Raw genomic sequence first — 13,276 nt, forward strand, 5'->3', positions numbered from 1 at the left:
TCATATTTTAACGTGCAGTTGAACAGTGATGTACCGTACGACGGTGCTAAAACACACTAGCATTAAGAGCGTTTCGCTCTGAGGTTTCAGAGGGATTATTGTTGCGAGCTACAAAAAAATTCAAGTTTAGCATTGCACCGGTGTGTTTCCACACTCATTGAATGACACGTTCTCGCTAGCCCAAATGGCGCCCAAATTATGTCACCAGCTTCCTGAACCTGCAGCGCAAGCACACTTTCCCTGCACACTGCCCGCCATGCAAAAGTGCCCGGTACACTTTATGCCACTCCACGTGGGAGCGCCCAATTTAAACCCTCGCACTACCCTACTCCTCGAGCGACCAGCAATGGCTGATCGCACGGGACTGACAAACCTCGCGCGAAAAGGGCCGCAGCGCTTCGCGCTCTGAGTAAATTCTGTGTAACGTGTGCAGGCTTACAGCTTCGAGAACTCAAGTTGCTTCGTTCCTCAGCGACTGTGCATGCGAAATTTCAGGCAAGGCAATATTAATTTTTATTCATGTTCGGCGGCCGATACTATAGAGAGAAGTATAGAGAAACAAAACAGGTAACAGCGGCCCGCTGTACTCAACTGCGGTAACAAGGGCTTTGCATGAGGAAGGTGTACGGCAATTGGAGCACTATAAGTCCTCATTCTTGACTTGTCACTTTTTTCGCTAGTACTGAGCCACAGAGGAGCTTCCAGTATGGAAAAAGCTAGGGTGAGAGCAGCCCCCACTTTGAGCACCGCTAAAGCACAGGCGCAGTGCCTCTTCCGCATCTTCCCTTGCATCTCCTTCAACGCAAACACGGTACGAAGCTGTGGCGAGGGAAAACGTGGTGACAGCTGTATTTTCTATCTTCCCGTAATGCAATGACTAAGGAATCCTGGAATAAAGTGTTGGGTTTTAACGTAGTCATACGGAGTAGACGCGCGAAAGCATGTGTTCATTCTTCGCCTTTTCTTACTGCCATCAGCGGACGTGAGCCGAGCCGAGGACCGCGTAAGGCAGAGGCAAAAAGCAATCAAGGAAGCACACAAAAAGACTACGGTAGCGCGACTGTCGGCGGCGCTCGCTCGAGCAAAGAGCGTGCAAGGTGTCCAATGACGTGATATAAACACACACAAAACAGAGGCGATGCTGCAGCACAGCCTTGAAAGTTTCGCGCGTCACGCTAGAGCGGCGTGCGAACGCTCGTGTTCCCTAGGTACACACACGTACACTAAATCGCATGAACGTGTAGAGTACGCTAAGCCACAAAATATGCGAAAATAAAAACCGAAACCAGTAGCGTTTGGCAACATCATAATCATTCCTTATTCTGCGACGCAGTTACGGGGAGCTGAGTTATAGCCTTAGAACTAGGCAGACAGTGCAGCCGTGCAGCGGCTGCGGCTTTCCTGGCCCCAGATGCGTCGCCTGTAGCTAAAGTGAGCTAGAATTACTGTAGCTGCCCGGCATGCTGCCCGGTTTTCCAAGCTTTCGTTCGCAGCGCCGCCAGAAACAGATGGTTGTGAGTAGTCGCATTTTTTCACCTCAATCATTCCAATTTGCTGACTTTGTAATTGAAACAAAATATTTTGTCGTTTAATACAACAAGTTTGTGGCAAAAAGGGCTTTATCAATTCTTTTTTTAATGCGTGTAAAGTTAGGCGACATTAGCGCCACCTTTCCGTTCGCTGGCGGCGGATTGCGAGTCTCATGTTGGCCGCGCGCTACACTATCTTTTTTAGGACGCTGAAACGACTCTTTGTTGGCGGGGTGCGACGGTTGTGAAGTTCTGGGTGCGTTTCTTCAGTTTGTTTGTGTTAAATGTGCTGCCTCGTTAGTGTTGTGGTAGTGTGACTGAACTCGGAAGGTGACAGATGGCTCCAGTGCTGCGGAAGACGTTCTTACGCGCACGCAGTGCTCAAAAACTGCTCTGACGTACTGCACGCAACCACGCCGAGAGCGGCCGGCGCCCGATGCCCGATAGAAGAAACGGCTTGCCGTGAACGTTGACAAATGTAAGTACAGAACTGGAAAGTGACTTCTGCGATGTGTCGGGGGTATGATTGAGGGCTGCGAATGCATTTGGGTTGGTCTTCGCGTCTTGTTCGCAGTGAGGTGCAAAGTGCGGGCACCACGCGATCGTTTGCAGAGAGAAGGTGTTCTGACACGCTCGCTTGCCAACTATGCAACTTTTAACCCGCCGCCTCACGCTCTTTGCGTCAGCTCCTCGGCGCAGGAGTTATGTGATAGAATTTGGTTGCACGCCGAGAACTATGGGGTGCTGCTTGATTCGTTATTCCGACTGAACAGGAGCAGCGCGTGAAAAGGAGACCATAAGAACGAAAAGTGCTTGTAGCGGCGTGCGTCTTTTGATTCTGCTGCCTGAGTGTTTACTGGGGCGCGATTACGAGTCGCTCAAAATCGTCTCAATCGGAAAGTGTCTCAAAAAGTGTCTCATTTGCTCCGTTCCTATTGGTCGGTCGTGACCAGCGGCCATATTGGTTTTTTGCGTCACCGGCCGACGTCATAAGTGTGCCAATAGTGTTGACGTTGCTCACCTAATTATGCGAGCCGATTGAGACGATTTCTTGCGACTAGAACGAGTGGTCTCAAACCGCTCGAGACAGAAAATGGCGGTTGTTTACATGGCCGGTGGCCGCGCGAGCAGCGGTGTAAGAGGGTGCATGAAGACGGTTTTGACGTGCCGGACGAGTTGTTTCGACGTTTTGACATAGGAAGGAGCATAATGGCTGTGCGACGAACTCGGCGTTGAACTTGGAGGTGTGCGGGTGAGTGCACGGTCAGTGGAGCGGCAAGTGCCTGTGCGCGCCTTCGCCGCCGTTGGGTTTCAAGACACCGTAGGAAATGAAGTAAACGTCGGCGTAGCCCAACCGACTGTGCAAGTGTTTGCGGTGAGTTGCGGAGACCACTGTCAAAGTTAAGTCGCAGAAGGTGCGCGCTTTTCGGCGAGACCCCTCAAGACAAGGCGGCGGCGAAGGTGGACTTCCTTCGCATAAACTTTCGCCACCGCAGTATCCCCGGCGGCGTCATCCGAGCATCATCCGAACGGAACGGCACCACCAACACGAATATCAAGTTTTTAACCCGAAGCGGGCGGCATGATTTGGTTACGAGGCGGAAGAGTGATTGTTGCCGCAGTGACCGGGCGTGCCGGCTCTTAATTCCCGCAGTGAGATTGCAAGCTCCCATCAGCTGCACCGGTCTGCTTCCGTATGTCGGCAGTTGCTGCACTGTGATTATTCATGGTCGCCGGGTATTTTCTGAACAAAAATAAATATAATCACGCATCGCCCTTGGAGCACATTTGCCATCGATAGCAGCAAGGTGAGTTCACACTGGCGAGTCGTGGAGGTCGCGCGACAGGCTTAAATCGATTTATTACGCTCCCTCCCCGCTTTACATGTGCTTCGCAAACCGTAACTAATTGACCGAAATCGGTCGCCTAGAATACTAGCGCGACGTTTGCAACTCGCCAGTGTGAACTTGCCTTGAAGCTGCCTTCGCCGGTTTTCGAGCCAAGCGCTCCTTCCAAATTGATCTCGGCAGACTCGTAGCAATCACTGCCTTTAAACAGATTTTTCCGCGCACTTAAGACGTCTGCGCAGTACTTTGATTCTGCGTAATGTGTAAAAAAAGAGGACAGCCGTCGAATCAGCTGATTTTTTTTCTGGCTGCCATGTTTACGATGGCTCAATATGTGCGTGGAGGGATAAGGCTGAATCGGTTGAATCAGGCGGCAGCTCACGCCGCCTAGCGGCCGCTACCGACGCTTTTCCAGCGTCAGCGCACCCTCGCGGCAGCAAAAGTGACTGAAGAGCAAATTTAATTGCAAAATTGAGGACGCTTCTTCTTTTGCTTCATGTCGTTGAGTTTGAAACAGTTTGTTAGCGAAATAAAACATTCTTCAAATTATTAACGCGCGTGTTTACAGAAAAACTTTAGCATACAGTCCCTTATTGCGCAACTAAATGCTTCCTGGGTGGAACCCTACTATTAGACACCACAACCTCGCTGCTAATTGGTTGATTCCGCAGTCAACAACTCGCGGTGTCGTCATTTTGACGTCAGAGTCTCAAAATTGAGACAAAAACTCGTAATCGCGCCCCTGGATAAGGAGCATTGCCTGTTCTACGTCGCAGTCACATCAAGTGCTGTGTTTCTTGATAGTTCTGGTCAACGAAACGACGATTAAAAATAGCAGAACCATTCCATTGCAGTGCAGCTGAGGTAATCGCACAATGGAAGGTTTGTTGTCATTTTATTTTTTACGTTCACTACATTTATGTCATTCCCCCATTTTCAGTCTGAAGCGATAAAAGTATAACGTGATTCGCGAATTTAAGAAAAGTATGCCAAGCTTTGTAAACCATTTTTTTGCTAACTATTGGAGGCATAGGTAATTAATCATTAGCCTCCACTCATGAACACATTGGACTGAACAGCTAGAGGTTGTAATGGGATGTGCCTTCTGTGATGTTTATGAAAGCATGGCTCTAATGCAGCCTTTCTTCAAATGCACCCGCAGTCAAGCCCTGTACAGCTGCTCCACCGGTATCATCACGCTACTTTTGCACCAGCTTTCATCTGTCATCGAGCCAATGCTACCTCAACCAGAGGCAAATGACATCAAGACCTGCTGGTTCAGCCTATCAGCCATTGACACTGGATATCAAGCATGTGCCACTTGTAAAAGGATAGGTAGACAAGTGGGTATATTTTCCTTGTCTTTTTTAGCCTGCCAAAAATCTTCTGGTCCAGGCTCCCTCTCTCTTTCGTTTTTTTTTTCTTTTAAAAGAGGACCAAGAGGAAGGGAAAAGATATTGCGGGCATCATGAAAGCACTCCCCTAGTCAAGTGCATTGTGTTATAGTGTGAAATGCTTTTTATAGTTTTTTCCCTCATGCCTCTCGTGCTTGGAAATCTTGACCACAGTATAGACCAAATTAAAACAATTATCTGCTTCATGACCTTTATACAGCAGTCTAAAAGCAGCAAATAAATTTTATAGGTTTACTTCAGCAGTACCTACCTCATACAAGGTATGGCATGTTTGAAGTGAACCAGTGATGTGATAGGCATGGCCTAACGGGCAATGCATAATTGAATATTGGCGTTCAAGTGGAGCACTCTGCTTTAGAAGCATATTTGTTGCTAGCATCAATAATTGATACCTTACCAGGTTATCCTTGCATTACATGAAACCCTGCAAAGCTTATATTTTAGCTGTACAGAAGAAAGGTTCTTATTCGATGTCATGAGCATTGCTGAGGTTTTCTTTCACACTCCCTTTGTCACAACTGACTGCACTGTACAGTTGAAATGCATTTGGAATTGAGTATTGGTGCATTGTTACTTTTATTCATGCCAACGTTCAGTTACTGATTGCATTACACTAGCTGAGCCTAAGTCAACAAATATTGCTGTGACCTTAACAAGACCCCTGACTTTACTTGAACCGATGCATTTGATGTTGCCTTTCTCCCGTGCCATCAAGGTTTGTAATAAGCTGTGTAAATAACTTAATTTACTTTCTCGAGGTATTTATTGCTGCAATTAGTGACAGGTAATTTCCTGAAGAACAACCTAAGTGCACATTTTTATCTTCTTTGGAACACTTGTTTGCTTGTTTCCCTTGTATTCTTAACTTAAACAGATATGAGCAGGCCTCAGCACTGGAGGGATGTGCTGCGGGACAAGTAAAAAACTACCAGTCCAGCTGCTTCCTTAGGGGCACGTTTTTGAGGCTTTTATCGCTTGTAGTTCTATGCAGCTTTACTTACAAGTATTGTATCTGACGCAGTGTGTGCCTTAATATTTTGATTCATTTGCTTTAGAGTGTGCCACTCTTGCCCTCACGAACTTGCTCACCTTTGTACTCTTTGTTCATACATTTTCCCCTAACACCTGGTATAGCTCCAAATGATACATTATCTACAGCAACATGTGCATTATATTGCAATGTGTTTTTGCCATCACTTTTGAAAACAAAAGCTGCCTGAATTTTTGTGCAGACAAATCAGAAACGCAACATAATTTTCATATTTGATGGCCTGCATGTTATCTTCGTATGACTGGAATGGCTAAATATCTCTTTGTGGTAGCCTAATTAGGTGTAACACGTTAATGTCAGTTCCTGTGAATATCATTCAGTCTTCAAATGTGGGGGCAGAATTGAACACAACAGCATGTTATAGCTTTTTCTTGTTCAAGGACGCATTACATTTAGTTCTAGTCTTGTGACTGCTGCTTATGCTATTACTCAGCAGCCTTATCAAACTCACTCGGAGTGCTGCATTTTAATGCACATTTAACTGATTGTTGCTTCTCCGTGTTTGATTCTATTAGAAGTTACTATAACTGTATACTTTGAATGTTTTCTTGTGCAGTTCTCTTGCTGCTGCATTCTGCCATGGAGGAGGCTACCTGTTCGTGCACACGTCTCATCACTAGGACGCTACCTCTTCCACTGGTGATGCAGACAAGTAACGACGGGGTTAATTGGAGAGGCATGGGAGAGGCCTTTGCCCTGCAGTGGGCATAGTCAGGCTGATGATGATGATGAACAACAAGCAGGCTGCCTGATATTGAGGACAAGCGTCAGGATAGTGCACCAACAAAGTCGCTTAAGCATTTCTGTGCTGATGCATTTTTATTAAAATCAGCTCATAGCTTAATATCTACATCCATGGGGACATTTAGCATATGTTTGGCATCTGTTTGACTTTTAATTCGCTAGTGTTTGCAGCCTTTAATGTTGGTCTTAAGACAGTGTAAGCATTGTTTCACTGTGTGGGATTTTTTAGCTGTTTTGGAGAGATGTGTGTGTATGCATGCAGTTTTTTTGCACGGGTTTGTTATGTGGCTCATGGAACTTTCATGTTACAGAAGAAATTATTTCATTTCTGTGTTGTACAGGAAAGTGAGCAGTATTTATATGCACCAGGTGTTTCAGGGAAGAATAAGTAGTTTTCAAAAATATGGCTTTTGCTGCATAATATTACCAGTGTTAGCAGACACCAGAAAGCTGGTGAGGTGTATTTAGTAAGCTGGTTAACTAATTTCTGACAATTAACTTTTTAACTAACACAGGTTTGCAACTGGTTGCAGTTAGAGACTTTTAGCCAGTTGTTCGTAGAAGCCATATCAGTTTCTGGAATGTACAAAACATGATTACTTTCACTGCTGTGGCTCGACAAAATTTGGCTGCATCGTGCGAAAATACATGCGCTTTTGAAAGCACACAGGGAAAGAAACCCCTCCAGTGCATGTAACTGCTACAAATCTCTAATGGCAACTAGACGCCTAACTCTGATAGTGAAGGAATCATATTCTTAGCAGTAGGAAACACACACAACACCAAGACACACACACACACACACAGGACACCCGCTAGACTTCAACTATCTTTACTGGACACTTGTACAACATAAATATGTATCACTGAGCACACGCGGGTGCCTCGTCATCCGCAACAGGTCTAACTACGTCCTGCCCTCTCCTGCAAGGCATACGGTTGCACCGATAAACAATCTCTTTTTCTGCCAACGCCAGGGAGGGAGTGCTTACACATGTCACCCGCCTCTTGAATACGAAAGACTTCGATAATTTCTCTTTCTTTTTTCTCGGCTCCCAGGCCTTTCGTATTGAAGAGGCGGGTGACATGTGTGTAAGCACTCCCTCCCTGGCATTGGCAGAAAAAGGGATTGTTTATCGGCGCAACCATATGCCTTGGAGGAGAGGGGAGGGCGTAGTTAGACCTGATGCCGATGACGAGGCACCTGCGTGTGCTCACTGATACATATTTATGTTGTACAAGTGTCCAGTAAAGATAGTTAAGTCTAGCGGGTGTCCTGTGTGTGTGTGTCTTGGTGTTGTGTGTGTTTCTTACCGCTAAGAATATGATTCCTTCAAGCCGTTACCAACTAGCCCAACTTAATGTTTTAACAAAGTCTCTGATAGTGAAAAGGTTCATTAATAAAAATTGGCTAACCAGCTTACTACGTAAGACTCTTCACAAATTTTCTGGTGCCTGCCAACATTGGTAATACTATGCTGAAAAAGCCATACATTCATCTCAAAATACCTGTTTTTTGAAAATTACTTAGTCTTCCCTGAAACACCTCGTATATATGTAAGAAAAACCTAACGGGATTTAATTGACGACGTTTTGGTTGGAGGGCCAGCCGTTTTCAAGTGTACTACAGCATTTGAAGCACACAGCTTTTGTTTCGAATGCTATACTATACTCGAAAAAGGCTGGTCCTCCAGCCGAAACATCGTGAATTAAAACCTGTTATGCTTTTCAATTGCTGTGTGTCAGTCATTGTTACTCAAAGGGAACTGAGGGGAAGTGTGCCGAAGGCAATATTCTGTCCCTCTATTGTTCTCCATAAAATATTTTGATGCATCATGCATGTGTTGTAGCGCGTATGTACACTTGTGCACAATAAATGTAATAATTTGCATTTTGCTTCTATTATTCTTTAAGCACTCCAGGATAGTATTCACAAAATGATTTTGAAGTGATAAAATTATGTTGGTAAAAGTGTTGTACTGTGTAGTTAACGTACACTTTTCCAAAAGTTGATGTAGGAATTATACTTTCTTCGTACTTGAGTGTTTTGAATAACGGTGGCCAATTGTCGGAAGACCGTTGATAGGGTGTTGGTAGACATTGTCGGTATGTGGTTGATAAGTGTAAAGACTTTCTATGTACTTGAGTCTTTTGGATAACGGTGGCCAATTGTCGGAAGACCGTCAATAGGGTGTTGGTAGACATTGTCGGTATGTGGTTGATAAGAAGTGTAAAGACTTTCTATGTACTTGAGTCTTTTGGATAACGGTGGCCAATTGTCGGAAGACCGTTAATAGGGTGTTGGTAGACATTGTCGGTAAGGGGTCAGTAGGAAGTGTATACAAACTCGATAAGGGGATGATAGGAAGTATAAAGACTTTCTATGTACTTGAGTCTTTTGGATATCGGTGGCCAATTGTCGGAAGACGGTTGATAGGTTGTTACTACAATGTACAAAGGCGTTTAAAAGACTTTCTATTCAATGTTGTTAGGTTCTATTAACAATTGTCGAAAGACTTTCTAAAGAATGTTACTAAAAATTTTTGTAAGGGCCCCCTTTCACAGCGCCTTTAAGCTTCATGAAAATAAGATTACCCTCGGCTCCCGTGCATTGAGGAGAGTAAAGAAAATAACGAAGCTTAGGGGGGACAGAATCAGCGCAGAACGTAAATGGAGGACGTAAGACGTGCGCCGCACGCCAGCATTTCATTTGCGCGTGGCCCACATGGAGCGAAACCAACGCCTAGCTCGCTTCACAGTTGGACCTGTTTGGATGCCTTGATTCGTTTATTCGTCGCAGTGAGGCGCCACTTATAATGAAAGGTGGCTTATGTCATTTTGCGGGCTGCTGGTATGGCTGTTCCCTGTTCCTTGCGAAGAAAAAAAAAGTTTCACGATGATTGTCGCTAGTTGTCGGGTACTCTGCCTCTTTCAGTACAAGTGTAGAGAGAAGGCACGCAGGCTAACGAATGGAAGAGGGGAAGAAACGTAACAGGAGAGGATTTAACTTACCGGAACCATCTGCTCAGGCTGACATTTAAATCTGAAATCAGGGAGGCGTTTGTGAAATTGAGCGGCAAGCTTTTAAGACTAACCACGCATTCTGTGGTTCTCAAAGGACCCTGCACTCAAGCTCGCACAGAGGACATGCAGTGTCTCGTCACAGTCACAGGCTTCATACGAACGGCAGCACATCACAATGATTTCCAAGAAATATTCGTACTGCGAATCCAAGGTGTAGCTTGAGACTATGCAGAAACATTTCTCGTCGCGACAGTCCAGGTGGGAGACAGAACAGCGCATCAAATTTGGTCTCTAAGAAAAATCAGTTATTGTTAATATGGCCAATTTGTACCAATAGACGCGTTCTAGTGCACATATTGCAGTTTGAACCACAGGATTGTTTCCAGTAATACCGAAATGTCGCTGTATAGCATGTTGTGACGTTTCCTGAGCACCCTCTATTATACATTTCCTGGGCCGTAGGCAGCAGTTCGCTGCACACAACAGCCTGCAAAGCTCAGAGCCAGCTTTAATGTGTCATGCTTGCTCAGCAGATCGTGAGTATTTAGCGCGCATCCTCTTAACTGACCTAATTGCTTATTATTTCATTATTATCTTGCCTCTCCTGGTTTGACGTCACAGCTCTTTCCTTCCTCTCAGTGTAGGGCAGCCAAGCGAAGCACCGTTCTGTTGGAGCTCTCTGCCCTTCCATTCGTTCTCTTTCTCTCACAGTAGGAAATAATATACTGATAGCTCGACACATTAGATTAGAGAAACAGACCAAGACGTGGGGCTGAGTAGCGTCGGACTTCTGAATAGGTTGCAATGTGTGACGACACAAGGCACGCTTAGAAACTGCCTATTTAATTTCTTTACTAAGGCTCCTGTACATATATCACAGGTAACACAGTTCGTTATTAATTTTAAGTATATTGCAAAACTTAAGCAACAGTAATCGCTTTCAATTTCTATGACCCAAATCTTAATTCACCTCTTTACGCAATGAAACCTCATAACCCGCCCGAAGACATCTTCAGAATTTGTAATAGGCAATAGGTCAAAATGAGTTGTTTCTATGTTTATTCACAGCTTTCAGGATTTTTAATCACCCTATGTCGCCTTCCGCGTTATGCAATATCAAGGCACGCCGGCAGCACTTTGCCACTTTATTATGACGAGACGACGTGCCACCCACCATCGGCAATGAGGATTGCCTAGGGCGAACGTCGTCTAGACTCAGTACTAAGTCTCTTGACAAGTAATTTATCTCATTGCTATGCCTAATGGTCTCACAACTAGCTGCTATCAGCGTTGAAATATTGACACGTAACTAGAACTTTTCAATTCAAAATTTCAGTGCGAAAGCGCTACTTCACGTGGTCAAATCGGCTCGCCGTTGTTTGTTAAGCTAGAACTTTAGAGTGACGTTGGGCAAACTATGAAAAAATATAGTAAACATTGCTGCGTCTGGGATTCGAACACACGGTGGCGGGAATAGGTTAGCTTTGCTGGCAACTGCACGAGAGCAATAGCCGATTTTTTTTTCTTTCATGGCATTTATGCTACAAGGTTATGTTTCTCCTTGCACCAAAACATTGTTCTATAAATAACACACCGAAACTGTACCTGTCGACACGTGGCTCGATAGGAAAAACTAGGCGATCGCCGCAGGCCAAGTCGCCTAGTGTTATGTTGTGGTTGTTAGCCTTTGAAAAGAGGGCGCATACCCACACTGGGGGATCGGCCAAAAATCGGGAGGCGAAGGTTGCTTAGTATATAAGTGAAATGCGCAACAACTTAGACAGGGCACAGAAAGAAACACATACAACAGTTCACGAGCGCAACTACTAACTGTTTAATGGGGCGAAACAACAACGGCATATATACAGAAAAGCAGCGCATGCGTAAAGGTAGAGCAGGCACACACATCACAAAGTCCGCAATTTTATAAAAACGAATCAAGATATCAAACTTCAGCATCATAGATCTGCAACGAAGCATCACTTACGCAGCGATCAGATAGTTTTTTAACATGGAAGGCCTCTAAGACAAGCCTGGCTTTTACATTGGTACTCCTGCCTAGAATCTTTGTCATCTCAAATCTTGCCCTACACCTGCAGGAAGAAATGTGCCTTACAAGGTTTGAATTTTTATCATTATTGTCAACGTTTTTTGCATGCTCCCGTAGCCGGTCATTAATGTGCCCTGTCTAAGTTGTTGCGCATTTCACTTATATACTATGCATAACCAACTAGCCCGACAACACGCTCTTCCGAAGGTTGCTATTCACGTGTAAAAACTAAAGGCAAAAGAAAAGCACACGGGAGAGCAACACCAGGGGAGTATAAAACAAGGAGGATAGTGAGTGGAAAAAGATATGAGTTTGGATTGAAGAGAAAGCGATAGAAAGAGAAAAAAAAAATGAAGACGTGAACAATTCAAATTGTAATAGAGCATAGAAAAGAAAATACTGTAAGCTTTAGTAAGGCAGTTGATGAGATTCCAACAAGAAATTTTCAACAGCGTCGCACAATATTTCGTGCTTAGCAATGCTAAACTGCCAGCCATTTTTTTAAGTGTCTTTGCTAGTTTGAGGAACGGTAAAAAGTTATCACTCAGTTAATAAAATGGTATCGTAGCGCATCAGTGTCTCCTCGGTCGACGGAGGTGGAAAAGATAAAGATCATGGGAGGCAAGGGGCACACTGAGAACCCCGTTTCTCCCGCGCCGGTTCCCCTTGCAGTTCTGCACAAACCAGCGCAAAGTTACACCACGAGCAAGGTGACTGTCTGCAAAAGCAGCTAATTTTCTTGACCGTTTAGGTTCTCTTCTTGTTTCATGCTTTATTTTAAACTGTGACAAATGCCAAATTAAAGTACAGGGATAAAAAAAGAAGTGCAAGTAGCCAAATGCATAGCCGAGTGGTAGGAAAGCTCAAGCAGCCCTGTAGGCAGCGCTGCCTGCCCGGAAAGCGGTTCATCAATCACGCTGTCTGCCCCGATTGTGCAGCAGCGCTGGAAGGAGAGGCAGCGTGTTCAACGGCACTTCACGTCTCATTTGCTGCCTCCCAGGGGACGTCCTTCTGCCCTGCTTTCATTGCTTCATTGCTTGATTCAGTGTTGCATTCAAGCGTATTCCCAAGTCCAGCGTCTCCATATTTTGTCCTCCCGTTCCCCATCTCTGCTATTATTTTTTTTAATGCTCCTTCTGCGCTTTCCATTGCGTCGAAACCTACATTCAAGCGGCAAATATTTGCTTGGCACAGAAAGTTTACCTCAAACGAACGTCACAGTTGTACAACTTTATCTGTTTGATTACTCCCGTTTTCGCTTCTCTGAAGCTGAAATTGCGACATACGGATAAATATCACGAGGCGGACAACTTTGTTCAATATACCTGCGGGTGTTTGGGGCCACATAACTAGGTTAACTTTGCATTTTAAGTTTTGCGTAAAAGTACCACCGGTATAATTTTCGTACGAGGCTGTAAATGAATGTTACGTTCTGCTTCCAACAAAATGAAATATTTCTCGTTCAGTACTTAGTCCCTGTACTTTCGGACCCATTGCTCTTTGATGTAGAAATTTAGAGCCCCTGTTTAATGTTCAAAAGGTTATCATTCACGCCCGCCACACGCTGCCATACACGCGGACTTTCTTGAAGCAAGGAGCACCAGAAGGGCCATAGG

At 44.9% G+C, this 13,276-nt stretch overlaps 1 long non-coding RNA gene across 1 annotated transcript; it reads left to right on the forward strand.

Annotated features, from left to right (window-relative positions):
- The first annotated feature begins 1,629 nt into the window (after positions 1–1,629).
- On the forward strand, positions 1,630–7,412 carry LOC149339335 (uncharacterized). Its single transcript, XR_016283787.1, has 3 exons — positions 1,630–2,007; positions 4,539–4,719; positions 6,399–7,412. It is a non-coding gene; the product is annotated as an uncharacterized LOC149339335 (long non-coding RNA).
- The last annotated feature ends 5,864 nt before the right edge of the window (positions 7,413–13,276 follow it).

This window comes from Amblyomma mixtum, chromosome 6 (assembly GCF_055824585.1).
Source record: "Amblyomma mixtum isolate Tamu chromosome 6, ASM5582458v1, whole genome shotgun sequence".
In the NCBI taxonomy this organism is placed as follows: domain Eukaryota; kingdom Metazoa; phylum Arthropoda; class Arachnida; order Ixodida; family Ixodidae; genus Amblyomma; species Amblyomma mixtum.